Here is a 24995-nt window from a genome sequence, read left to right on the forward strand (position 1 = left end):
TAAGATCATGGCTGATCTGATTGTGACCTCAACCCTACTTTCCCGTCTACCTACTATAACCTTTGACTCTCTTGTTAATCAGGAATCTATCTAACTCAGCCTTAAAAATATTCAATGACCCTGCCTCCAATGCTCTCTGGTGCCTTTTCACCACTAATAACTGAAGCAAATTTGTTTTACTTTGACATTTCTTTGCTAGTAAAGAATGGTAAATATTGACAGTACATGCACTATGCAGAGGAATAGCTACCACATGTTTCTATTTGTTATAGTGTTTTAATATTTTTGTAAAATGTTGTTTTAGAGACACTGTTTTGGTCATATTTCCTTAAGACCACCCCCTTCCCCCCTCACCCTGCAAGTGGCAGCTTGGCTCAATTACCTCTGTCAAAAAGTTGTGGGTTCAAGCCCACTCTAGGACTTGTGTGCATAATCTAGGATGATACTTCAGTGCTGTGCTGGGGATTGCCGTATTGTTGGAGGTTTCACTTTTTTGAAGAGATGTTAACCCCAGGCTCTGTCTGTCTGTCTGTCCAGATAGACATAAAAGATCGTATAGCACTAGTTAAAGAAGAGCAGGATGTTTTCTCTGTCCTAGCCAACATTCATCCTTCAACACCATCAAAACAGATTAACTGGACATTCATCTCATTGCTGTTTGTAGAACCATGCTAGATGCAAATTGGTTACCACATTTCCCAACATAACCACAGCAACTAAACTTCAAAAGTTATTGATAGACTATGAAGTGCTTTGGGACATCCTCAGGACATGAAAAGCACTATATAAATGCAAGTTGTTACTTTACCTGCATTGCACAAGTGCTCTCAATTCTAATGCATGAATGAAAATTTCAAAAATGTAGTTTAGAAGTATTCTGAGGACGTACATGAAGCTACAATAAAAGATGAGTTTTATGGGGCAGGCTAGTAAGATTCCTTCTACAAGTCTTTACACACATAGTCTGAGTCCCACAGTAGAGGACACCCCAATCTGCCTGCTATGGAATTGATTAATAATCAGTACTTAGCCATAGTATTCATAGTGGAGAGGGCAAGCAGTAAGCTATCTCTAAATAAGCTTGGAAAACTTTTTTTTAAAAATCTCCATCCCTTCTAGCCACATGGTAAAGTTGGTGTAATTGCACCCAAGAGCCACTCCCTCTACAAAGGTGCATGAAAATAGATGAAAGAATTTGCCAATAGATCCCAAAGTCTGAATTTACTGGTCAAAAATAAGACAAAAATTCCTCAATGTTAATCCTAGTTCACCTTCCATATGACATCCAGTACTATTATTATTTATTCCGTGTCCACAACTGGTAATTGTATTACCCACTGGACCCAGATTGTTTTCATGTAAATTGAAAACAATAGTTCACGTGTGCAGTAACACATTATTGGAGTTCACTAAAAAAAGGCCCTGAGGTTTTACTGGAAGCCACATGCTCCTGAAATGAACAGAATGCCTCAGCAGTGACATTGACTACCAGAGGTTCTCTCACTTGTGTGAAACACTATCAGCATTTATTCACGCTTGTGTCACTCCTGAGCTATGGACCTTTCACAAACAAAGCCACAAATTACAACTTGCTGTCATTGGTGGGACTGTTGATATCTTTGTAGCAAGGGGGTTGGAGTACAAGAGTAATGAAGTCTTGCTACAATTGTACAGGGCTTTGGTGAGACCACACCTGGAGTACTGTGTGAAGTTTTGATCTCCTTATCTAAGGAAGGATATACTTGCTTTAGTGGCGGTGCAACAAAGGTTCACTAGATTGATTCCTGGGATGAGAGGGTTGTCCTATGAGAAGAGATTGAGTAGAATGGGCCTATATTCTCTGGAGTTTAGAAGAATGAGAGGTGATCTAATTGAAACATGTAAGATTCTGAGAGGGCTTGATAGGGTAGATGCTGAGAGGATGTTTCACCTGGCTGGACAGTCTAGAACTAGAGGGCATAGTCTCAGGATAAGGGCATTTAGGACTGAGATGAAGAAGAATTTCTTCATTCAGAGGGTCGTGAATATTTGGAATTCTCTACCCCAGAGGGCTGTGGATGCTCAGTCATTGAGTATATTCAAGACTGAGATCGATAGATTTTTGGACTCTAAGGAAATCAAGGGATATGGGAATCGGGTGGGAAATTGGAGTTGAGGTGGAAGATCAGCCATGATCTTATTGAATGGCAGAGCAGGCTCGAGAGGCCGTATGGCCTACTCATGCTCCTATTTCTTATGTTCTTATGTTCTATCCTTGCGTTTAGAAAGGAGTCTGTTCATTTAAAAAGTTTTTCCATCACAAGAGTTTACTTGGCAGCAGAGTGGATACTTTCTGTGATGTGGTGCACTCGAGGGAATGGTGCTGGACATCAACAAGAAAAATACTGACACAGTCACGCTAACATTACTGTTCAGAGCCTTTTCTGCTAGTTAGCTAGAAATTCTTACACTCTTTAAATTGCTTTTATTTCATCTTCTTCCTTGTGATTCAGTTCGTGCTGAATCTCAATGACCATTTAACAGTCTCCAAGCAAATAGGATATGAGCATGTTGTCAGCCTGAGCAGTTCGGAAAGTCAGTTGGAAAAACTATACAGTACAGTAACTCTCATTAAAAAAAAGGCAGAGACCAGAAGAGCGTATGGTTATAAAAGAAGGTTGTACAATTGACACTTGCAGATGCATGTCGGCACGTCCTGATTTCCAAGAAGTAAAAGCTGTGACCACTGACCATCTATTTGTTGCTGTGTTCTGATGTGGAAAGAGGTTACAGTAGCTTGCCCAGCTTGGTGGTTTTTGGTGTTTTCCTGATTCTAAGAAGTGCATTGTGGGATTTCAGCAGATGTGTACTTAGCAACAACCATGATATTTGTTTTGTTATAAGGAGTCCTTTCTGAATTTTGTTATTTTTTTCCTGCTCTATTATCAGAACCCTACATCAAAGCTTTGACTAGAGATCAGCTGCACATCTGTCAATCTACCTGAAGGTTTTACCTCAGTTACCTTTATTTAAATACAACATATTGGACCAAATCTTGCTGGAGCAGGGCATCTCACAGCATGCCCTGTTAGTTAGACTTTGTCCTGCACCCTTCAGTTCAAAAACTTGTGGGTAGCAAACGGTGGAGTGGTGTAAATGGACCAACATGCTCTGGAAGTTTGCAAATCACAGCGTATCTCTTAAACCCCTGAATTTGCTGGTCGATTTGCACAATAATAACAGTGTTGTTTTTCCAGCAAGATCTGCCCCAGTACTTTACAGATAGACCGTGATCACAAGAAATGAGCCAAATTGGGATCGTAACAAACTTAATCTGCTCCCGGGTTCCTTAACCATCAATCCTCACCACCAAGCACAGTGCAACTCATGTCAGTGATCCATCCTTTCACTGTTCTGTTTATTCTGACAGTTAGTATCAGATAAACTTGGTCTTGCATTTCTATTCATACATTTATATGGGCTGCATCCAAATTTAAACCAGTCCAATTACTGGCTCAGTTTTAGAGTTTTATGTCTCTGCAAACTTGTATTTCCACTACATACTGTTTAGAATCAACTTAAAACTTGGAAAAAAAATAGAACAAATGGTTTAAAGCTTTCTGCTAGAAAGTTCATTGTACCTGCTTTGGAGAGGGAAGGGCAGGTCAATGCCATTAGATCGACAAGGCATTTATAAATTTATGATCACCATTGTTTTACCCCTACTGTACTAACAAGATCATGTTTTCAGGTATGGTAATGTCACATTATATTGCCAGTTTATTTTCTCTGAAGAGTTTCTTGAGGTTAACGGGAACAGGAATCTATAAATCCACTTTATAGGGTTTTAGATAAGAATATTGCTAACATTTTAAAAAGTGAACTTGTGCGTTTGGGATGCAAAGGACATTGGAGATACTAGTCTTACTGGTGAAATGGGCTTCTTTCCTTCCCCACAATAAGAGGGGGAAGAAAGCAGTTTTGCAGCTATACTGTGCAAGAAGCCACAGTACACAATTATGTGCACATTTCAGTTGCTCTGTACAAAGATACATTGCAGAGAAATGTGAAAAAGAACTTTGCAGCAAAGGTTTTCCAAAGAACCAAAATGATGCTGGGACTGTAAGCATATTTAAATATACCTGACATTGTACTCATTATTTTTACTATAGTTCACATGTTACTCACCATAACAGGATGTTGATATTTTGTACAATTAGCAGGAGTAGATATTTATGTGTGTTTCCCACTGCTAGCACCCATTGGAGATTATACTCAAAGGGGATGGAAAATCAGGAAAACAACACTAAAAGGCCAAACTGTTGGTTTTAGCTCTATTACGAGTTTTCCACTAGCAGTAAAGTTCTGTCATTACTTCAATACTGACTTCTTAATAATGCCAATTAAGGGCTTACTAAAGGATCTTCATGCCATTTGGTACAATGAATTCCCCACTGGCACCCATTATTCCTGACCTGAGTTGGAGTTATTGGTCCCAAAAATCCTTGGGACATAACCCCAGTGGTTACATGCAGCAAAGAGTCCCCACGCCTGGCTTCATCCTCCCCTATGCTCTACCCACCCACCCTCAATCTCCCCCCGCCGCCGCCCCCCCCCCTCCCCCCCCTTTGGAGACACTTTCCTTTTAAGCATTGGGATAAAGTTCTGCCCCTTACGTGACATGTTGGAAATTGCCAGAAAGGTGAAATCAGGTCCTTGCTGTTATCCAGTGGATCCTGTTGGTCTCTCAGCAGATTTACGGCTGGAGGCTGTAAGAACCCCCATGGATTTTTGGACATGTAAATGTGCTTGAAAGCATTAGTTATAATATTTGCTGTCCTGTAGCACAACAGGAGATAGAAGGCAGGGCACAAGCACAGGCAACCCCTCAGATAATGAAGCAGTCCGAGCCTGCATGCAGCAAGACCTGGACAACATCCAGGCTTGGGCTCATAAGTGGCAAGTAACATTTGCGCCAGATAAGTGCCAGGCAATGACCATCTCCAACAAGAGAGAGTCTAACCACCTCCCCTTGACATTCAACGGCATTACCATTGCCGAATACCCTGAATATCAAGATCCTAGGAGGTCACCATTGACCAGAAACTTAACTGGACCAACCACATAAATACTGTGGCTACAAGAGCAGGTCAGAGGCTGGGTATTCTGCGGCGAGTGACTCACCTCCTGACTCCCCAAAGCCTTTCCACTATCTACAAGGCACAAGTCAGGAGTGTGATGGAATACTCTCCACTTGCCTGGATGAGTGCAGCTCCAACAACACTCAAGAAGCTCGACACCATCCAAGATAAAGCAGCCCGCTTGATTGGCACCCCATCCACCACCCTAAACATTCACTCCCTTCACCACCGGCGCACTGTGGCTGCAGTGTGCACCATCCACAGGATACACTGCAGCAACTCGCCAAGGCTTCTTCGACAGCACCTCCCAAACCCGCGACCTCTACCACCTCGAAGGACAAGGGCAGCAGGCGCATGGGAACAACACCACCTGCACGTTCCCCTCCAAGTCACACACCATCCCGACTTGGAAATATATCGCCGTTCCTTCATTGTCGCTGGGTCAAAATCCTGGAACTCCCTTCCTAACAGCATTGTGGGAGAACCGTCACCACACGGACTGCAGCGGTTCAAGAAGGCGGCTCACCACCACCTTCTCGAGGGCAATTAGGGATGGGCAATAAATGCCGGCCTTGCCAGCGACGCCCACATCCCGTGAACGAATAAAAAAAAAAAATACTCATGACTACCTGCACTAACTACCCCAATGTGTACAGACTGAGAAGCAGCTACCTGTTCCTCACCTCAAAGCAGTGTGTGCAGAGGCTGAAGCTGCTCATGGAGATGGTTATCAAATAGTGCTACCTTCTGAATGATAAGTTCCAGGGATGGTAGTCAGTGAAGGCAGCCAATTCTGTGTCAGTCAAGCTAACAACAGTAGTTAATTTTTTATATCATTGAAAGCTTTCAGGTCCCTACAAGGTATATCTCAAGCATGAGCCATTGGGGACAATTTTATCTTGATCTGCCTTGCAGGAACAGGGATATATTGGCCCTATATGGAGAGTGTAGCACTCACCTCCCAGTTCCTGCTCCGATTTTTGCCCAGGGTGGCCCAGGCACCCACATGACACAGGTGGGCGCTTCATTAAATTATGGTAATCGGGATCCTATGTTGCACATGGGACCTGGTTGTAATTTTGCAGTACAAGTGGGCAAGGCATGCACCGTGCATACTCTGCCTATTTGTACCAGGCCTGACCTGCTGTCCTCAAAGGGATTGCTGGATGCAGCTGACAAACTGGCTTAGGAAATATTGATTTTTTTTTTTGGATGGGGCTATCAAATGGAATGCTCCTCCTTGCCCCACAAAAAAAATTTGGGCTTGCTGCTGAGCCGTCCGAGGCACCCTTGGGATCACCTCCCACACACTCTTCCTCCTCGTCCCTCCGCCCCCCCCCCCCCCCCAACTCCAGCTGTGGTTGTCGGATGGCTCAGCGAAGGAGCTGGCCGATTTCCCGCCCTTTCAGAACGGGTGACCTGCAGTGGAGCCCCTATTTGGTTTCCTGCAGTTCACTAGCAGAAGGGAAATAAGGCAATGAGGTCTGGGCCTCTAAATGGCTTGGGCCTTCCACCACCAAGAATGGGTGGGCTGTGTGCATACTCCACCCATTACTTGTTATACAGACCCACTAAACAGGTGACTGCTAAAACAAAGAATGCAAACTGATAACTCAACTTTGGCACAAAGCAGCACTTGCAAATCCAAAGACAGCAGGTCTTCCAGCATAATCAACCTATGTTGCTATTCAGGCACTGTCTAGAAATGGCACAGTACGCACACCAAAAGGGCTTTCATTTCATTAATGCCCAGATATTATGTGACCTCTGAGCTTGGGATTGTGCACATGAACACCTTCTTCCTCAGCAGTATCCATGATTAATATTTTCTGCACCAATCCCACATTGCTGAGCTCTTCCAAGATGATGGAAGGCTTGACAACTGCCTACTGGAGGACACAGTCTATGCATTGTAACTATGACTAATAAAACCTTTACACAACCCATGCACCAAGGCTGAGCCACAATGCAATAAGGCTCATGCCCAAAACACAGTGCCGATCAAGTAGGCATTTAGTGTATTCAAATAGTGCTTCAGGTTACCTGAACTGTGCTGGCAGTTACCTTCTGTGTGCCTTTGATAAAGTGCCTAAAGTAATAATGGCTTCCTGCATGTGGAAGGATAGTGATATTTATTGACGTATGAGCAGATAATCAGTCATTAATAACCGGTCACCAAGGTAAGAGCAAGACAAGAAGGGACAACGTCTAACCCCCTGAGGAAGAAGAACCAGTGGCATCAAATGATTAGTGACTTCTTAACCTGAACTGCTGCACTCGGACATTTGTCTTGTGTTGGCTGCAGTGAGGTGCATCCTATTTGCTTGGTCACTGTTACCATTAACTTATCAACATGACACTGTGCTGACAAACTTTGGTGATTATGTAACAGACATAAACAGCATAATGTTTTAATTAATGCCAATGCTTATTTAATGAATGTATATTACTTTGCAAATCCCTGTTTGTGTGTCCTATGTGTATTTATGGCTTTAATAGAGTATATGTACAGAACTGAGATGTGTGAGAAGTTATTTATGTGCAAAGCATCACTTGTAACTTAATGGAAATGGGTGACACCAAGTGAATGGGTAAGATGAATTTACTGTATGTATTCTGTTACGTTCCTTTTTAAACCTGTGGGTCCTAATCTACCTCTACATGCTGTGATACCTGGAGATGTACCAGGAGTTGCTGCCTGTGAAACACCCCCTTCTACGTCTATGAAAGAAAAAGTCCTTTGCCGGCAGCCATCAGCCACCCTGATGAGCCAGTATTAAATTTTATGAGACGTGCCACCCCTAGATTCAAGAGTCATTTGTGTGCTCCATTAACCATTGTACTGGGCTTGGTGTTTGCATTGATCTGCTGCCAACCAAAGAGTTAACCTATTGTGTTTCCTTGTGCTACGGAAGGGCAGTGGTCCACTGGAGCACAGAACTATGCATCTGTATGAGCTGCTGCAGTCCCTCCTCGCAGGGCAGGTCTTGTTCACAATTTTCTCCATTTTATTACCCAAGGATCCCATACAGCTGAAGGGCAAATATCCATGTAAGATGTACACATGTTTAGGGTCACATTCACTGAGGCTGCTGCAGTACATGCACTTGACTGCACTTCAGGCTTCAGGCTGAACCAATCTTCCTCTACTGCTTTACTCATGTAATTCATGCTGGTTAAGATATTGGACACAGATTAATTCAGAGTAAATGGACTTTCCCACACACAGTTTCCCATGAAGCTAAATGAAAAAATGCAGCATACACATGGTTCAGCATTCTCTGCTCAAACAGGTCTGCTGAACAATCTACTTTCTCACACTTCAAACACAGGATGTGAGTGACAGTGGGTGTACATATTTCTTGCCCATGTAATGCTTCCCTCCCTATTTCCAGAGAGTCATTTGTCTTTCCTTACAAATATGAATTACAACAGCGGCCAGACTGACAGAAAAGCATAGTAGACAAGTATAATGGAAATAGCTTAACAGAAAAATTATGACTGATGTAAGTGTGACAGGAAAGTGTTATAAGAAATAAATATTATTGAGAGGAAGTGTGCACATATGCAAGACTTGCTAGCATATTTCCTATGGCATTGCTCACTGTATGTCAGAGGATAGGCTGAAATGTGACAGAAGTGTGAAGTAGTTAAATGGGTGGGAACTGCATTGCATTTAAAAGTAATTACCATTATTATTATTACCTATACCTCAAACATGGACTGAAGTTCAATATTTTTCTTCTATATATAGTATAATTTCTTTTACGCTCAATTAGGCTCTCATTTGCATAACCTTGTAACTACCCATTCTGTCTTTGTCATCAAGTGGAAGCATTCATTCATGTGCCTGCTTAATAGCACAAAATAAAATGCAACTTAAAAACCTCTAAAGCTACAACTGTCTCACCACCTAAGACACAAGGAGGGGTTAATTCTTCAGAGATTCCCACTTTTGTTTGCTCACTAGTGCTGGAAAGTGTAAGTGTGTGGAGGTTGGTGGGGAAAGGATTGAGATCTGCTGTGATGACTGCTGATGCTTATTTAGGCTTATGCGTGAAGATTGACCACCTAGGTGAGGTATGGAGGGTTACCAGTGCTCGTGGAACCATACTCCAGCAAAACTCAGTACCTCAGGAGTGGATAGATGAAAATTTGGAAAGAAATCCCCATAACAAAAATCCATTAACAACAAAATATCCATGGAGCTGTTGCTGTATTTTAGATTGATGCCACACTCCAGTCCCCAGTTAAGAGGGCAAAAAGCCATCTGCTTCTGAGAGTCTGGCAATAGCAGTCTTGATCCAGCTCCTATTTATCTGTGAACCGTAAACTTGAGTTCATCCAAAACTCTGCTGCCCGTATCTTAACTCACACCAAGTCCCGTTCACCCATCACCCCTGTGCAAGCTGACCTACATTGGCTCCTAGTCTGGCAACGCCCTAATTTAAAAATTCTCATTCTTGTTTTTAAATCCCTCCATGGCTTCTCCCCTCCTCCAGTCCTACGACCCTCCGAGATCTCTGCGCTCCTTCAATTCTTGCCTCTTGTGCATCCCCGATTTTCATTGTGCCACCATTTGGCGGCCGTGCCTTCTACTGCCGAGGCCCTAAGCTCTGGAATTCCCTCCCTAAACCTCTCCGCTTCTCTACCTCTCTCTCCTTCAAGGCGGTCCTTAAATGGCTCGGTGTCAAACATTGTTAACACTCCTGTGAAGCACCTTGGGACATTTTGCTACGTTAAAGGCGCTATATAAATGCAAGTTGTTGTTGTTGTGTAGTAGGAATCTGGCTTCTGATTGGTGCCTCTCCTTTAATGTCATGACCAATACTGAAAGCTCACCTTGTGGAGAAATCACAGGCACAAATCTGTAAGGTGCACCTACAAACTCTGCCACCTTGATATTCTACGACTCATTTAAAAACTACAAATTTAATAGAAGCATACATTCAAGATGCAGAAAAAAGTATAAGGAAGCCATCCAGTTAAGTAGATAAACTGCTTTTCTAATGCTATGTTATATTCAGTTTATTCAAATACTATCAGTATTATACATCCAGTAGACTTGGTCTCTGTTTCTATTTCTTTTATGAGACTCGGCAATAGACTTTGTTTTAAATAGCTTTCTCACAGATGTTAGATGATGAAAAGTAGGTTCTTGCTCTGCAAAGTCCTGTGGGAAATTTCAACCTCAAAAGGTTAAATCAGACTGAAGCTGAATTAACATTGTCCGTTTGAATACTGTTGAAGAATATATAAAGCTCAGTTAAAATGGTTGTTATGGCTGACAGGACCAGACTGCGGCCTGTTTGAGTTTGTAGAATCTTAACCCTTCAGTGAACTGAACCTATAGACCATCTGTTAGAATATCCTATTGTAGTGAAGGACACCCCATTGTTGTATGTTATAGTCTGAAATGAAAACTCTTTCATTGTGCACTGAGCCTCTCAGACAGGATCTGAATTCACCCTGGGAAATGCAGGATTTCCTGAAAATAGTTCCCAATACTTACAAAAATAGAAACATTTGCTACAAAATTAATTAAAGTTATTAATTCTTTCCAATTATTTTATCTCAACATTTGCCATTTTCAGGGTGAGATCGCTCTACATTATGTTTACATACCAGAACACAAACCTCCAAGATGGTAAGTCGGATATCTAAATATTTGCCTAAAAACCAGACGCATTGCCATTTACCAATGTACTGATATAATTTCCATAGTTTCAGGACAGCTAACTTGGGTATCAAGAATTCCTCCTCGTACTCCCTCCCTCACTCTGGCATGGCCATACGTAACACACGTTGGCAGGGAGTGTGGTGTACAAGTAGCAGGGAATTAACCATGAATAGGAGAAAAGGTTCTCTTTCCCCACCCCCTCAGAGTAAACCCAGTGTATTTGATTGAAAGCTCATCCGGAAGACATGGCAATTGTAGACGGTTTTAGGAAAGGGAGGGATACAAATGTTCACTTCACTCCCATCCCCGGAGGGGGGCGGGCTTCTATCTTGGCTCTACCACATGTTTACTTCAAGGTGACATGAGATGTTCCCATATTTTCCTGAACAATGCATTTCAATTTGTTTTAGGCAGAATGCTGATTCATTTAAGCAGGTATTGATCTAATAGTCTTTTTCAGTAGAGCTGAACATTACTGGGCCTGTGCATTCTGCCTTGTAAGAATTTGAACATTATCCTTCATAAAGTAGCATCATGCTTAGGAATGGGCTTCTGAGTAATTATCATATTTGAACTGGGCCAATTCAGAAATATTGGGCTCAATTTTAAAATCAAATTGCGGGTGCGTTGGGGGCGGGTGGAGGGGGGGCTGCAAAAATGGCAAAATTCCTGAGCGGTTTCGGAAGCCGGCTCCAACCCGCCAACTTCCGTATTTGACTCAGACGCATCTGGGTGCGCAGGCACTTCACGAATCCTGAAGTCCCGCAGGCTTGATACTTAAAACACTTATTGACATACTTGATCTTGTTTAAGTTGTTAATTTTGTGGCGATTGAGGCAAGGGTGCGATTTTAATTCAACCTCAGCATGTTTCCCTTGCTGTGGGAAACACTCCATGTTCAAGGAGACGTATTTCAGGCAGCAGTCAGTTGGACATTTAAATGCCTGTTTGACAGAAGGGAATAAAAGGTAAGTTATTGCAGCAGGGCACTCAGGTGTCTCAGACAAACTTTTGGCTGGGAGATCTTTGAGTTTAGACTGAAAATTTTTGGTTTACACTCAGAATTCTTCTCTTTACACATATTTACCAACTTTTTGGACTGCCTCAAACTGACACTATCAGGATGGGGGAGGTGGGGGCGCCATGGCTGCATTCACCACTACATCCGAGGACGAGCAACATCACCAGCCTCGTCAGGCACAGTGTGCACTTCCACCACTTGGAGCTCTACAACACAGTGCTGTGCCACAGGGACCTGCACAAGAGTACAGAGGGCAACAACAGAGGGAGCGCTGTCGCTGGAGGCACTATCCTTGCCAGATGGTCTACAGATCGAGGCTCAGCTTCCTGGACCTCTCTGAGGAGCAGTGCATACAGAGGCCTCTTTCATGCTGAGCTGCTCTCAGCTGGACCTGGCGGCATCTCAATACCTGTTGCAGTTAAAATCACCACTGCCCTCAACTTCTTCGCCTCCGGATCATTCTAGGGTGCCACCGGTGACATTGCCGGCATCTCTTAGTCGTCTGCACACAAGTGCATAAGGCAAGTCACCGACTGCTTGTTTCGGAGAGCCTCGCAGTACGTCAACTTCCCCATGGATGACCTCAGCTAGACGGAGAGAGCAGTGGGATTCCGCTCTGTGACTGGCTTCCCACGGGTACAGGGTGTAATCGATTGCACCCATATAGCAATTGGAGCACCTCCACACAAGCCAGGAGTGTTCAACAACAGAAAGGGGTATCACTCTATCAACACTCAGCTTGTTTGTGACCACCGCAAAAGATTCCTTCAAGTGTGCACCGGATTCCCTGGCAGCTGCCACAATTACTTCATTCTGAGGGAATCCAATAACTCGGGCCTCTTCCACGCACCGAGCACCCTTAAGGGCTTTCTCCTCGGGGACAAAGGATACCCCCTGCACACGTGGCTCATGACACCTAGAGGAACCCCATCAAAGAGCCACAGGGCCATCAGGTCTACAATTGAGCATGTTATAGGGGTGCTCAAGATGAAATTTAGGTGTCTTGATTGTTCTGGGGGAGCGCTTCAATATGCACCAGACAGAGTGGGACACATTATAGTAGTGTGTTGTGTCCTGCACAACATGGCACAACAGAGAGGGGTGCCACTTGAGGAGGCCCGATCCGCATCTGCCATCCCCATTGAGGAGGAGGAGGCTGAGGAGGAGGAGGATGAACCCATGGGCAGAGCAGCGGCTCACCTGGCTGCTCATGAGGCCAGGGAGTCACTCATATGTGAACAGTTCTCCTAATATCAGAATGTGTGAAGAGTCCAATCCTCACATCAACTGGAAGGACCAGTGCCAACACCAGCCCCCTCCCCCCACCCCCTGCACAAAACAATCCTGCAACTACACATACACCCACTATAAAGTGACCCACTGCGTGGTATCAAGTGTCGCCATTCATGGTGAAGCACATGAAAGGGCCCTATCACAAAAGCCAGTCAAGAATGGACAAGACGTGGCAGTAATGGTGAAAATGATAACATTTAATGCGAATATAACAAAAACCAAATATAAATGAAAAACATGACAGTCTGTCAGACACCCTTGTGCATACCCTTCATGATCACAAAACCTTACCCTTTCTATTCCTACTACTTTTACATGGTGCATCCCCTGTGGCTGCAGCAGAGGTAGTGGCAGGTTGCTCATGTCCATGCCCAGACTGCTTAGATGTTTTTGGCCTACGCTGTCTGGGTTTTGGAGCCTGTGAGGGCTCCTCCAAAGGCTGCTCCACATGCACCTGTGCAGGGGCAGACTCGGCCACCCGGAGAGGAGGCAGCATTGCGGGTACTGGTTGAGAGGGGGTCAACGGTTGAGATGTGGGAGCGCTTTGAGTGGTGTCCCCACTTCCATGTCCCCTTTCGCCATCACCGCTCTCCTGGGCCAGGCCCACATCACTCCTACCACCATAGATTATTGAAGCGCTTCCTGCACTGGATCCAGCTGCGGGAGATGTTGCTGCTGCTGGGGACCTCCTCTGCCACCTTGAGCCAAGCCTTCTTGGTGGCAGAGGCAGGGCACTTCTTTCCATCTGCGGGGTAAAACACTTCCCTCCTCCTCCTCATCCCGGCCAGTAGCTGCTGCAGAGAGGCATCATTGTACCTTGAAGCAGCCTTGCCCCCGTGCTGCTCCATATTGTGTGTTCTTGGTGTTTGCTGCAGCAAAAGCCATGGCCCTTTAAATAGAGCCGCTCCAGCTGACAGCCTGTCATGTGGGTGCGCAGTCCCCCTCACTGCGCAGCTATCGGACAGCAAAGCCAGAAGCCTTGTAAAGGGCCACCAATTAACTTGCGCTCGTGTGGGTAACGGTAAGATTTTCGTAGTCGGGTTACCCACGCGCTGATTGACACCCCCCTACCCCGCCCTTTCAAAATCGAGCACATTGGGATTGTTTCCACCCCTGAAATCTATCCAGCTTCAACGAGTTGTGATTTCAGTTGTCACCTCTACCAATTTCAAATAAGGGCTATTATATATGTTAAAGCAGACAGGGAGGAGCTTTGAGATCCCGCACTGTCATCAGGGCTTCGCACTATAGGGCATGCCTCTGCACTAGTGGTTAGTGTATGAGAGAATGATAGTTAGCACATGTCATGAGGTGCTGAGAAAGGCCTGATGAACTGGGCCTAGTTCTTCTTCCTAAGGTGCATCTGGAGAACAAAAAGAGGAAAACAGATTAGATTAGGATGCTAAGGAGCAGAGTTACCATGTCACTTTAAGTAGAAAGAGTGACATCAGGGTTACTTGATATAGTTTACTGACAGGTAATGCAGGATACATAAGAATAAGAGCATAAGAAATAGGAGCAGGAGTAGGCCATATGGTCCCTCGAGCCTGATCCACATTCAGTAAGATCATGGCTGATCTTCTACCTCAAATCCACTTTCCCGCCCAATTCCCAAATCCCTTGATCCCCTTAGTGTCCAAAAATCTATCAATCTCAGCCTTGAATATACTCAAAGACTCAGCATCCACAGCCTTCTGGGGTAGAGAATTCCAAAAGTTCACAACCCTCTGAGTGAAGAAATTTCTCCTCATCTCAGTACTAAATGTCCTGAGGCTATGCCCTCTAGTTCTAGACTCTCCAGCCAGTGGAAACAGCCTCTCAGCATCCACCCTGTCAAGCCCTCTCAGAATCTTATATGTTTCAATGAGATCACCTCTCATTCTTCTAAACTCCAGAGAGTATAGGCCCATTCTACTCAATCTCTCCTGATAAGACAACCCTCTCATCCCAGGAATCAATCTAGTGAACCTTCGTTGCATCGCCTCTAAGGCAAGTGTATCATTACTTAGGTAAGGAGACCAAAACTGTACTCAGTACTCCAGGTGTGGTCTCACCAAAGCCCTGTACAATTGCAGCAAGACATCCTTATTCTTGTACTCCAACCCCCTTGCAATAAAGGCCAACATACTGCTTGCCTTCCTAATTACTTGCTGTACCTATATGTTAACTTTCTGTGTTTCATGTACAAAGACACCCAAATCTCTTCGAACACCAACATTTAATAGTTTCTCACCATTTAAAAAATATACTGTTTTTCTATTCTTCCTACCAAAGTGAATAACCTCACATTTCCCTACATTATACTCCATCTGCCACCTTCTTGCCTAGTCACTTAACCTATCTATATCCCTCTGCAGACTTTTTGTGTCTTCCTCACAGCTTACTTCCTCATCTAGCTTTGTATCATCAGTAAACTTGGATACATTACACTCAGTCCCTTCATCTAAGTCATTAATATAGATTGTAAATAGCTGAGGCCCAAGCACTGATCCTTGCAGCACCTCACTAGTTATAGCCTGCCAACCTGAAAATGACCCGTTTATTCCTACTCTCTCTTTTCTGTCCATTAACCAATCCTCTATCCATGCTAATATATTACCCCAAACCCATGAGCCCTTATCTTGTGTAACAACCTTTTGTGTGGCATCTTATTGAATGCCTTTTGAAAATCCAAGTATACTACATCCACTGGTTCCCCCTTTATCCACCCTGCTAGTTACATGCTCAAAAAACTCTAATAGATTTGTCAAACACTATTTCCATTTCATAAAACCATGTTGACTCTGCCTAATCATGTTGTGATTCTTTAAGTGCCCTGTTACCAGGTCCTTAATAATGGATTCCAGCGTTTTCCCGACTACTGATGTCAAGCTAACTAGCCTGTAGTTCCTTGTTTTCTCTCTCCCTACATTCTTGAATAGCAGTTTTACACTTGCTACCTTCCAATCCACAGGGATGTTCTAGATTCTTTGTACAGAGGAAAAAGAAGCAACACATCATCACAAACCTGCAGATAGCACCTACACTCCTATCTCTCTATCTCTGACACCACCTATATCTTTCCTCTCCAGAATTTGGAGAACTTTCTGCTTGTATTAGGTGAGGTTGGATGTTTTGGGGAGGGGCCACCAGTCACAGCTGTCTGGTGTTCTGGGCTGCCTGTCCTTAAAAAAAAATGCAATAGTTACCATGACATTCAGTAAAATCTAGGGGGGTAATTTTAAACCCCAAGAATGGGTGGGTTGGGGGCGGGTGGGAGTTGTAAATAGTTGGTTTTTGGGTGGCAACCGCAACATTTTCGGACTTTGCATTCCCAGTGGGAAGCCTGTACTCTTACGCACCGACATTAAACCCGGAAACAAAGCTAGGTTGCGGTCGCGACCCAAAAAACAACTATTTTCAACTCCCACCCGCCCCCAATCCACCTGTTCTTGGGTTTAAAATCCCCCCCTAGGTGTCAATGTACAAAATTGCACCCTCCAGGCTTCCTCTCAGTAAAGCATTAGATAATACCAGAGTGTTTAGCGGTGCCACAAAATTAAAACCTTTTTAATAAACGAATTGTGAAAATTCTGCAAGCAAAGCAGTGCCACATCGACACATGCCGTGTGTCATTCTCTGACCGTAACCCATGCTGTCCTACCCAGTCAGCAAGTCATTTCCTGTCGTACCAAAATAAGAGTTTTTCAGGTTATTTTTCTTTCAAAAGGAGGAAGATGACAAAGTTTCATCCTGCCTCTTATTGATAGCTGTGAAACTTAAATTGACAATGACACACAGTATTAATTGCACTTCAGTTAGGAATTTTTAACCTTCAGAAAAAATTACATTTACCATGTTGAAAAATATAATAAGACAGAGTATATTTCACTGTGCAAAGTCCAGTTATTAGAGTGTTACCTAACTGCCTAAAAACATTTGTTGAACCAAAGCTGTTTATTAAGCTGCTTTTTAAAAAAAAATCTAGAAATAAACAGAACAAAAATGAGGCTGATTCTTTTACAAATATGATTTGAGTGACAAAGTATATGCAATATGTCACAAAGCCTTATTAACATGTTTTTCTCCTTCTCTGCCAAAGAAATTGAATAAAGTATTCTAGAATTATGAAAAAAAACTAATATCCTGAACTAACTGCTCTAAATTCACTGAATGTGATGAGTTTTAGTCATTGCAGCAATTTTTTTTTGTTGCTACGGTCAACGACTTCAACAAAGTTTATGAAATCCTGTGCAAAGTTCAGTTTTGAGAAGGGCCAGTTATATTATGTTGCTGGGAAATATTAATACTTTTGAAACTCTGCCAAGTTGGATCAGGAAAGGGCTGCTACCTTAATTGCTTTGTTCTTGAGGCCATTACAATTGTCTTCAATTTGTACTTTTAAAAATAAAATGAAAAAAATGGGCAACGTTGCTTTTCTTTCTTCAAAGCACTTTTAATTAATTGCTCAGGATATTCTGGAAGGTAAGGAACTCTTCACAACCGGGTTTTTGAAAGGATTTCCTTGTCTTGTAAGTTGTTCTTGGGTCAATTGATCAGGTTAGTAGCTGGAGAGAGATAGCATGATGAAGGTTAATGGAGTATTCTGGTGCATCCGATATACTGGGCCACAAAATGATGAGAAGTGAGTTTGTGCCTGAAATCTCTGCCGTAGCACCGTGCGGTGGGGCTGAGTGGAGATCTGGCACATTCCCCCGTAAGAAAGGCCAAGAAATAGAAAGGAGAGTCATCTTGTGCGCCTCCTGGTGGCTACCAATACGATTAACAAATGCTTGGGAACAGGTCACTGACCCCTTTCGCTTATGAATGGTGTTTCATAGGAAGATCAAGAAAGGGGAGGAGATAAAGAAAAAGGTTGATAAACTGACAAAGCGTTCTTGTTTACTATTAAATTTTAGTTTTTATTTGAAGCTAAGATTGAAAATTGTTTTTGAAAACTGTTTTAAAGTTCTCACTGCATCTACTTCACTGTCCGCCACAGGATGTATTTGGCATTGTGGCCAACAGGGCATGTGTGCAGTGATGTTTTCAGAAAGAGATTGTACTTCGATCTTCCAGGAACTGAGCTTGCCTGAAGCTTCGCTTTGAAAAACCATTTTAAAATCTACATCAATCTGCAGCAAGGAATTGTGATTAAACAGGACTTACTGGCTGCCTGCTTTATAGTCGAAAGCTCCCAGTCTATTCTTCTGAGAGTCTGGCTGTTTGTAGCTATACTGATCAAAACCTGGGAGAATTTTTATTGCAATTGACTGAACTGCGAGACATTTCAAGATCTGAAGCAAAAATCAATGCTGAAAGGTTATTTATTTATCTGGCCAATAGTAATTGAACTAGTGGCCAGGTAATATTTTAATATGTTGGCTCTGCAGTAAGCAGCTATTTACTGTTACAAATAAACAACATACTTACAATGAATGCAAGATGATAGATAGCTGGCAATAATTCAATTCTGTGGTTCTGAGGACATCATAAACTTTGAGGGTGAAGCTTGAACAATTTGTGAAAAACTCCAATGTCGGTGATTGAATTAAAAACAGAAAATGCTGGAAGGACTCAGCAGGTCAGGCAGCATCTGTGGAGAGAGAAAACAGAGTTAGCGTTTCAGGTCAATGACCTTTCCTCGGAGAAAGCACCTTAATAATGATGATGCTGATGGAAGAATTGCAGTTATATGGAATCACATGAGCTGTACTGCAGTATGCAGATGTTGTGTTTAGCAGAAGATTAACAAGAAACAGACATATACATTAGATATTATGATGTTAGATGATATATTATAGCTTTCAAGGACAAGTGGAAGGTTTTTGTTCAAATGTAGTCCTCCCACTCTCTGTGCCTTTCAGCGGGTGATGGGTTGTTCTTTGAGAGGACTGGCTTGCACATTGGGTTAGAACACTGTCCTTTTATCTTTTGGATCTGGAATTTTCTGCTTTGTGACAATTGTAGGAGTCCCGGGTGAAATGCATTTTACATTCTCAACCAGGTTCCCAGCAGATAAAAGCCCCCAGCACAGACCAGTGTGGCATTAAACTGATATTCTTATGCAGAAAGATCACAATTATGTTCATTAGGGAATGAAAATGTCGCACTGTTGCAGTCAGGGTCCTCTTCTAGTTGAGACTGAGGCACATTAATGGGACTGGGCAAAAGAAACTATGCCCTACATGTAATAGCCCAATATAGTAGCAAAGTCTGTATCATCATGAAACCTGGCCTCCATTTTCCACCATAAAATGTCCAGACTATAAGATGTGCATTAGCATTGATATGTATCAGACACATATCGGGGCCAATTCTTATCTCAGTGCCAATTCAGACTCGTGAACATACTGCCAATAAAAACTGTAACCCTTGTGACCCAGAATGGTCAGTGCCTTTTTCCTCCTCCTGTTTTCTGCTTACCCACTGTCACCTATCCACTTTGTCTGATAGACCACCAACTCTGAGTACCAGAGTGGACCACATAACAGCTTGTGTACAGCATTTTCCCCAAAGATCCAAGAGAAGTGCTTGGTGGAGCTGTCCACCTGTAAAAAATGAGAAAGCTCCAGTTTACCAATGTGAATTTGATTGCAGAGCTTCGATTACAGCACTAGATCACATCCTAAATGGCGCATAAGCTATTCTGTACATGACCTGATGGTGCTTGCTGCCGACACTCATTGTAAACTGTTTCACTGCAGTGTTGTTCCACACATTGATAAACACAAAATTCACCAAAAATTAAAATGGGAAAAAAAAGCAAAGTGATAGAATGCTTTGCTTTTACACATTGAATATCACAATTGCAACTTGGAGTTTGCTGCACAGGCCTTACACAATCGATACTGTTATAAACCACAAAGTGACTTTTTAGGAAGGAGGTAATGTGTCATGTTCAATGAATGGGAGCACAGTCTGCTAAGTTATGGCATTTCTTCTCTTATCTCTTTCATTTTGCTTAATTCACACTCAAATTGTGGGATGAACCAATGGGATGACTACCTCTGTTGATCCCAGTGCTGCAGAACTATTCCATTCCAGTCTCTAATCACTCAAAAAAAAAACACTAGAGAGATTGTGCCACAAGCTTAAATTACATAAGCCCACGCTTGAGTAAAATATAACCCATTGACTGATGGAGCAGCAATCAGTAATCACTTGTAAAGTCAGTTGGACTGAAGAAACACATTCTGCAGTTTGAGTCAGTCTAAAAGGGCACACTAAAACAAAATTCTAAGAATATATTCTACATTTCTGTCAACACACAAGCAGAACAAAAAAAAGTCTAAAAACAAACTCAGAATTCTAAATTGTCAGCAGAAAAAAAGCAGAACAAACATGTCTCACCTAAAATAAATGTAAAAATGACTTGTCAACTGTTATTGGCTGTGGTGAATGATCCAGCATGTTCTTTCCTTCTATGTTTTAATTAGTGCTTTGTGCCCTTCTCCAGCACAGGACTTGTTGGATCATTCACTATACACCTATTACAGCTCTGAACATAGAATCCTGATCTCACATACAGAGGTTCCAAAACATCTGAGTGGGAAATGTGGAAGAGTAACCTTTTATTTGTGAAGAACTAGCCTTTTTCAATTTGTGAGATTAAACACTCAACTGATTGTGTGTGCCTTGTACAACAGTTGAATTTGTGTCCCATCCATATGAAAACAGGATGGCTCTTCTATTTTATGTACTTCCGACACATTTTATGATCCACTTCTCCCTTTCCCTACCCGCCCCCCCCCCACAAAACCCGCCCCCCCCCAAAGGTTCTCATCTTCATGTGGCTTAACTTTAATTTGGAAGCGCAGGACCGTGAACCATGATTTGATCTGCGATTTTAATTATAGTACCAGCGTTCCTCTATCCTGAACCAATGGGAGGCAGACTTGATAGAAGATTAGGTAGCCTTTCATCATCCGCAAAGTGAGGGAAAGCTCGGCTGTAACTCTTTGAGTTGAAAGATGTATGACGTTTCACATCAAAGGACCTCACTGTTGGTTTGGCACATTGATGATGTGATGATGTAACCAACAAACAGACATGCAGCTGCAGGGATACCACTTGCTTCAATGAACCATCTTTCCATTTGTGCCTAATAAAAGCTGACGAATCTGATTCAATTTTTTAAAAAAATATTATTTACTTTGCAGCTCCTGTGAGTTTCTGTCACTTCTGGTATTTGTATACCATGAATGAAGCACTCTGAAACAGTGGCATTTTCCCAATTGACATATAGTGTGAAATTCTATTATTTTGGTTCTGTGTCAATGCATCCAGGTCATATGACACATTTATGCACTGTACATGGAAATGAGATTGAAATATACATTGATGATAAATGCAGCTTTTAACAGGATGAAGTCAACTGTGCCGCCCTCAAAATAACATCAACTTGCATTTGTATAATGCCTTTAACGTACAAATCTTCTCAAGATGTTTTGCAGATAGGCTTTTGGAAAATGGATGCTGAGTCAGGAAAGGAGAGATTAAGAGGGGTGACCAAAAGCTTAGTTAAAGAGATGGATTTTGAGCAGATTTTTAAAGGTCAAAGAGTAGAAACCAGCTGGCTGATTGGCTTTGCCACCAATAAAGAAAGATTTGCATTTATATAGCGCCTTTCGTCTTACAACTTGCTGTCGATGGTGATCTTAAAATTGAGGGTACTGGTGGAGAGATAGAATTGAGTGTCAAGAAACAAGTATATTATTCTAATAATTGATTACCTCAATTATGGCTTTTTTCTGGCCAGATTAGTGTGTTACATTTGTTCAATCGAAAGCGCTCTAGGGTGCTCAGTGGGTATGGTAGCTTAGTGGGTGTGTTACTGGACTAGTAATCCTGGAGGCCTGGACTAATAATCCAGAGACATGAGTTCAAATCCCTGAATTTAATTTCATTTAATTAAATAAAATCTGGAATAAAAAGCTGGTATCAGTAATGATGGCCACGGAACTACCGGATCGCCGTTAAAAACCCATTTGGTTCACTAATGTCCTTGAGGGAAAGAAAACTGCCGTCCTTACCCGGTCTGGCCTATATGTGACTCCAGACCCACAGCAATGTGGTTGATTCTTAACTGCCCTCTGAAATGGCCTAGCAAGCCACTCAGTGGTACAATCCCACTACAATAAGATATAAGAATAAAACCGGACGGACCAACGGACAACTAGGCACCGGACACGACAAAGACAAACCAAGCCCAGTCCACCCTGCGAAGTCCTTCTCACTAACATCTGGGGACTTGTGCAAAAATTGGGAGAGCTGTCTCACAGACTAGTCAAGCAACAGCCTGACATAGCCATACTTTCAGCCAACATCCCAGACTCCTCCATCACCATCCCTCGGTATGTCCTCTCTCACTGGCAGGACAGACCCACCAGAGGTGCTATACAGTCAGGAGGGAGTGGCCCTGGGAGTCCTCAACATTGACTCTGGACCCCATGAACTCTCATGGCTTCAGGTCAAACATGGGCAAGAAAACCTCCTGCTGATTACCACCTACCGCCCTCCGTCAGTTGATGAGTCAGTACTCCTCCATGTTGAACACCACTTGGAGAAAGCACTGAGGGTAGTACGGGCACAAAATGTACTCTGTGTGGGGAACTTCAATGTCCCTCACCTAGAGTGGCTCGGTAGTAGCACTACTGACCAAGTTGGTCGAGTCCTGAAGGACACAGCTGCCAGACTGGGCCTGCAGCAGGTGGTAAGAGAACCAACACGTGGGAAAAACCTACTTGACCTCGTCATCACCAATCTACCTGTCACAGATGCATCTGTCCATGACAGTATTGGTAGGAGTGACCACTGCACAGTCCTTGTGGAGACAAAGTCCTGTCCACACTGAGGACACCATCCAACATGTTGTGTGGCACTATCATTGTGCTAAATGGGATATGATGTGGAGATGCCGGTGTTGGACTGGGGTGGACAAATGTAAGGAGTCACACAACACCAGGTTATAGTCCAACAGCTTTATTTGAAATCACAAGCTTTCGGAGCTTTGCTCCTTCGTCAGGTGAGTGAAGAGTTGCATAAAGGCACAGCATATATAGTCAGAGAACAATGCCTGGTGATTACAGATAATCGTTCTAACTGCCCTTTATCACACCTCGGCAGAGAGATAATCACAGCAATCAAAGGAGTGAATGGTGTTCAGACAGGTTAGTCAGGGAAACATTACATCCCTGACTTACCTGCCCGAAAGCTTGTGATTTTAAATAAAGCTGTTGGACTATAACCTGGTGTTGTGTGACTCCTAAATGGGATAGGTTCAGAACCAATCTAGCAGCTCAAAACTGGGCAGCCATGAGGCGCTGTGGGCCATCAGCAGCAGCAGAATTGTATTCCACCACAATCTGTAACCTCATGGCCCATCATATCCTTCACTCTACCATTACCATCAAGCCAGGGGATCAACCCTGGTTCAATGAGGTGTGTAGAAGAGCATGCCAGGAGCAGCACCAGGAGTACCTAAAAATGAGGTGCGACCTGGTGAAGCTATAACACAGGACTACATGCATGTTAAACATCGGAAGCAACATGCTATAGACAGAGCTAAGCAATCCCACAACCAACAGATCAGATCAAAGCTCTGCAGTCGTGAGTGGTGGTGGACAATTAAACAACTAATGTGAGGAGGAGGCTTCGTGAACATCCTCGTCCTCAATGATGGCAGAGCTCAACACAGGAGTGCAAAAGACAAGGCTGAAGCATATGCAATCACCTTCAGCCAGAAGGGCCGAGTGAATGATCCATCTCGGCCTCCTCCTGATATCCCCACCATCACAGAAGCCAGTCTACAGCCAATTTGATTCACTCCATGTGATATCAAGAAATGGCTGAGTGCACTGGATACAGCAAAGGCTATGGGCCCCAACAACATCCCAGCTGTAGTGCTGAAGATTTCTGCTCCAGAATTAGCCACGCCTCTAGCCAAGTACAGCTTACAACATTGGCATCTACCTGACAATGTGGAAAATTGCCAAGGTATGTCCTGTCCACAAAAAGCAGGACAAATCCAATCCAGCTAATTACCGCCCCATCAGTCTACTTTCAATCATCAGCAAAGTGATGGAAGGTGTCGTCGACCGTGCTATCAAGTGGCACTTAATCACCAATAACCTGCTTACCGAGGCTCAGTTTGGGTTCCGCCAGGACCACTCGGCTCCAGACCACATTAGAGCCTTGGTCTAAACATGGACAAAAGAGCTGAGTTCCAGAGGTGAGGTGAGAGTGACTGCCCTTGACATCAAGACAGCATTTGACTGAGTGTGACATCGAGGAGCCCCAGTAAAGTTGAAGTCAATGGGAATCAGGGGGAAAACTCTCCAGTGGCTGGAGTCATACCTAGCACAAAAGGAGATGGTGGTTATTGGAGGCCAATCATCTCAGCCCCAGGATATCATTGCAGGACGATTGGGCAGTGTCCTAGGCCCAATCATCTTCAGCTGCTTCATCAATGACCTTCCCTCCATCATAAGGTCAGAAATGGGGATGTTTGCTGATGATTGCACAGTGTTCAGTTCCATTCACAACCCTCAGATAATGAAGCATTCTGTGCCCGTATGCAGCAAGACTTGGACAACAATCCAGGCTTGGGCTGATAAGTGGCAAGTAACATTCGTGCCAAGCAAGTGTCAGGCAATGACCATCTCCACCAAGAGACAGTCTAACCACCTCCCCTTGACATTCAATGGCATTACCATCGCCGAATCCCCCACCATCAACATCCTAGGGGTCACCATTGACCAGAAACGTAACTGGACCAGCCATATAAATACTGTGGCTACTAGAGCAGGTCAGAGGCTGGGTATTCTGTGGTGAGTGACTCGCTTCCTGACTCCCCAAAACCTTTCCATCATCTACAAGGCACAAGTCAGGAGTGTGATGG

At 43.4% G+C, this 24995-nt stretch overlaps 2 long non-coding RNA genes across 2 annotated transcripts in view; both read right to left on the minus strand.

The window, feature by feature from the left end:
- The window catches only part of LOC137323567 (uncharacterized), an 80792-nt gene extending 62106 nt beyond the window's left edge, over positions 1-18686 (minus strand). The window contains exon 1 of the long non-coding RNA XR_010963394.1: positions 18527-18686. This is a non-coding gene — a long non-coding RNA (uncharacterized lncRNA). The remainder of the gene's footprint in view (positions 1-18526) is intronic.
- An 843-nt stretch (positions 18687-19529) lies between these two features.
- LOC137323274 (uncharacterized) overlaps positions 19530-24995 on the minus strand; it is a 71975-nt gene continuing 66509 nt past the window's right edge. Inside the window, exon 3 of the long non-coding RNA XR_010963330.1 lies at positions 19530-19644. This is a non-coding gene — a long non-coding RNA (uncharacterized lncRNA). The remainder of the gene's footprint in view (positions 19645-24995) is intronic.

The sequence above is a fragment of the Heptranchias perlo genome, chromosome 7, assembly GCF_035084215.1.
Source record: "Heptranchias perlo isolate sHepPer1 chromosome 7, sHepPer1.hap1, whole genome shotgun sequence".
Classification (NCBI taxonomy): Eukaryota; Metazoa; Chordata; class Chondrichthyes; order Hexanchiformes; family Hexanchidae; genus Heptranchias; species Heptranchias perlo.